This window comes from Dasypus novemcinctus, chromosome X, assembly GCF_030445035.2.
Source record: "Dasypus novemcinctus isolate mDasNov1 chromosome X, mDasNov1.1.hap2, whole genome shotgun sequence".
NCBI classification, from domain to species: Eukaryota; Metazoa; Chordata; class Mammalia; order Cingulata; family Dasypodidae; genus Dasypus; species Dasypus novemcinctus.
The window spans coordinates 41114676-41119002 of record NC_080704.1 but is presented as its reverse complement, the minus strand read 5'-3'; the positions used below and the strand labels follow the sequence as shown (position 1 = coordinate 41119002).

At 41.5% G+C, this 4327-nt stretch overlaps 1 long non-coding RNA gene across 1 annotated transcript; it reads right to left on the bottom strand.

The window, feature by feature from the left end:
- Positions 1-1154: 1154 nt before the first annotated feature.
- On the bottom strand, positions 1155-3928 carry LOC139438059 (uncharacterized). The gene is made up of 3 exons (XR_011647947.1): positions 3876-3928; positions 1559-1672; positions 1155-1327 (listed from the first exon to the last, which is right to left on the bottom strand). It is a non-coding gene; the product is annotated as an uncharacterized lncRNA (long non-coding RNA).
- Between the last annotated feature and the right edge of the window lie 399 nt (positions 3929-4327).

Below are 4327 nucleotides of genomic sequence, written 5' to 3'. Positions count from 1 at the left end.
TGTCTTGATTCTTGAAATTACCATTTCAAGAAGCACCATTTGGGAACCCTCTATTTTGTGCCATCTTGTAAAATATCAATACTCAGTGAAATTATCCATTAAACCAAACCACTAGCTTCTGTTTTTCACGTGTGAAGAGACCTAAGAAGACTGTGATTAGTAGAAGGCACTATAAGAGGGTGTGGAATGGGAGGACAGTTCTCAGTTACACTTAAGTTTGACAACTGTTTTGGACTAGCAATTAGACAACCCTTCCTGAAGGCACATGGCTGGCACAGACCGACTAAGTGTGTTTGGGGAAAGCTTTTTGTAAACACCTCAGTCCTGTTTGTCAATGGTTGGGATATAACAATGGACCCCACCTAACAGCACTTTAAAGTGATTTAACCAATTAGAGGACTGAACCAAAATATTTGAAATGTCAATATGCTACACAAAGACTACATAGACTCTTTGGCTTCTAGTAAAAAAGAATGTGGATTTTTTGACCTTGGGTAGGTGAACTTCAGACTCTGTCATGCCACAATGTGAATAAAGCCCATGCTAATAGAAAAGTAGTGGAGCTGAAGGTATCTATTGAGACAGAAGGTTAGAAGCTTCTTTGTAAACCTCTAAGAACATTTCATGTGTATAGTTGGCACTTTACCCTGCCTCTCTCAAATTGCAAAATACCTTCATCTGAATTTCAAGGCACAAATCACCTCCCAGTAAATGACTTTACAAAGATGAGGAAAAAGCACAGACCCTTCTGGAAGGTGCTGCCAGTTAACAGGCACCCTCAGGCCAACACAGCTTGAGGAATCCTAAGTCCAGATAGGAGCCCAGTCTCTTCAGCCTCCATGTCAAGTGTCCGTAGTTTGCCACCACAGAAGTCAGCTCGGAGCTTGGCAAAGGCAGGGTTCCTGAGCTTCCTCTTGCTTTACAGGAAGGTTACAGAAATGCCCTTTCCAAAGGGACACCAAGGTAACCACTCAGGAAACTGGCTGATCCTGGCAAAGGAAACACATATTTCAAGATAATTATGCCTGAGCCAAAAGAGGTAGGGGTTAGCGAAATGGGGAAGGAGAGGAGGGAAAACGAACACACTAATGTTCTGCTCGAAAATGTGGACTCAGGAAATGTTTACTCATTCTTTGAGTACCTGATATGTCCTGGATTCTTTAAAAAGATGACCACACTTGAGTCTCACAACCTCCCTGATAGCAAGGTATGGTTTCCAATTTGCAAATGAGAAAACTGAGGCTCAAAGACCATAGAGAGAAACAGCCCAGACTCAGATAATAGAGCCTCATTGTGAATGAAACATTATGTATGGCACCAGGAATTTCTGCAAAACAAGGAAAAGGCCAAAGATGCATGGAAAGAACAGAGGTAGTATTGCCTTATACTTTACATTAATTGTTGACCTATCCCTCCATGACCCCACCCAATAAATGCCCTCCCCACTCCTGCAGAGTCAGACTGTCAGACTACCATTTTCGCCACTCAATCGACAGGTCCCCTCTTCCCCCTTCGCATAGAAGGTATGGAAATTACCTTGAGATCCACATTCTCATACCTGAAACAAAAACCTGAGCAGTACTCCCACAATTCCTGGACTCCTGATTTTTTTTCTTTTTCTTTTTGGTCAATGCCATCCAGGCTTTTCTGTTCCTGCCGGCTACTGCAACGCCTTTCCAAAAAGGATAAAAAGGTTGATCAATACTTTGATTTTAAAATGTGACTATCAGGTTTCTCTGAGATCAGAACATCCTTAGAAATGCCAATGTCACTTTAACACTACACCCAGTGTACCGAGGGACACAAATACGTACTCAAAAAAGACATCCCTGTCTAATGAAAGGAATAGGTTGTAGAAACAGGGTCTCTACCGTGGAGTTAGTCAGCAGTGGCCAAGTAGTGACCCCGAGGTAGGTGGTAGTTCCTATCTCTAGACACTCTAGGAAGGAGCACTAATACTCTCTGTAATGGTGCTTCCCATGACAATTTAAGAGCGTGATGTTAATGCAGTCGCCTGGGGAATTGAACTCCCAACAGACATTCAAGAGTGACAGGTGGAAGGCACTTCCGGGTATTTACTGTCGGAAACACCCGGTCTCAGCTCCTCTGAGGGCTGCGCATTTTTACATTGAAAATACCACAAAACGGCCTTCATTTTCAACACAACTCTGAAATAGGACTCACAAACTCCAAAACTGCAAGTTCAATGATATTAAAACACCATTTCATTTAATAGTAAAATAAAAGGTTAGGCTCGCGGGCAGTGTCAGACCAGTAACAGTCGTAAATCAAGAGGAGTAAGGCAATTAGAACACATTGTGAATTATCGATAACGCCAAACTTTATCACAGAGCTTATGATAGAGACCAGGACCCACAGTAAATGGAATCAAATCATACCAAACACACAACTTCTTTGTAAGATGAAGTGTCAAACTGAAGTGGCAGGGGATTGTAGACCTTTAACTCTTCACTTCCGTAAACCGTCAAGTACTCACATGATTACGTCTGCTTTTGTAAATAGAATACCTCAAAATATTGATTTTTAACGAAAATATGTATATGAGGACAAGACCGGAATTTAAAAAACTATGTCAAAACACGCAATTAGAACAATCAGTTTATAAATTAAAAGGCTCTCAATCAGACGTTAATTCACTCCTCTGAAGATTGCAATTTATACCAAACCTGAAAAGAAAACTTTTGCAAAGAGGATAAATACAGTGGTTTTGTAAAGTGTAATGCCAAGCTGCGTTCAGTCTAGGCTGTTAAAATCTGCTATGCGGCAGCCTCTGAGTTTATAAACCGTCAAGTGTTCATATTAGATGATTAATTTCCATGTACTCTGAAAATATTTTCATTTCAAAAGGATATTTACGGAACACGACCAATACCAAAATTAAATAAATGCAAACGATTACAATGTCATTAAAAACAAACAAACAAAACAACGATCCACGGCGATACGCAGTAAAATAAAATATTAGCTAGATTCCCAAGGGATTGATTCCCTTCCAAATCTTAAAGCAACAAACTCTTGGCCAACCAGACCGCTATTTACCTTAGTAGTAAACTGCAAATAACAGCAAACATTTTAAGGAAAACGCAAGAAAACATGAGGACCACGTTTTAAAATCAATCACGTATAATACATATTTATATTACGTAAAAATGCAAAACAGCAGTCAAAGAACACTGATAATTATTCAGGGTGGTGAGGGAAACAATGGCCTATAACCAGAAATAAATATATTTAAAACAGCATCTGAAGAAGACGGATTAAGAAATTTACACAAGCAAATGAGATTAAATATTGTGACATGAAACACAATAGAGCACGCAAAGGCAGCTAAGGGCCACTGTCTGTCATAATCCCACACGCCCTCCCTCAGCTCGTTAATTTCCTCCATTTCACATCTAAAATTACAGACGTCATCCAGTCCCTGATAAGAGAACTCACGAAAAGTTTACAGACCAAGATTCAACCAACGACATTGAAAAAAACAAAGGCAAAGTCAGGCCCATCGCGGCCAACGGACACTGCGCTGTCCTGGACTGACAGCAGCACAGGCAGCCGCCTCATCCTCTTCCTCGGGTTTAAACTGAAACCATCACACATGCTTAAAACCATGAAGAAAAGGGCACCAATAATAACACTTAAACTAATAAAATGGTATAACGAGTGATCACGATGTGAAATAAAACTCAACACTGCACCCAAGCGCGACCAAGCGACCTTCCCTGTCACACATTCATAAACCCTTCGGACACGTCCGTTAAAGTACATTTTTAGACAACACAACCGATTTTACGAAAATGACACCAGAAACAGCCAACTCTTGATCAGCGTTACAAATTACGCTGAATTCAACTTACATTTTTGTGATGACAGGAGGGAGGCGCCGCCATGTTCTCACATTCCTAGGGGCCACCGTACCTACCCCCACCCCCCAGCCCCCCAGGCCAATAAGCAATCCAGGTTGAAATCTAATCCACCGGACTCCCGCCTTCCATGCTGATGATTGGTGGGCCTGAAATGATAGACAGCCACACGGTCCACTCGATCCAAGGCCCCAGCTGAAGAACTGGTCTTTGGACATATTATTTCCTCTTTCTGCAAAGTGTGCTTCATATCTGTGATTATTATGCCCATTCTGTAATGCCCAGCTCGATTCTTCCGGCACATACCATTGGCTCTTTTTTCTGTCATCTCTGATTTTGGAAATCTTGTTCACCCAATTTCTTCTGTTTCATCGCCAATTGCATCCTCCTCTGGCAAGCCTGTCCAAGTTTTATTCCTCTCACCCCTACAGGTGGATGTGAGCTCC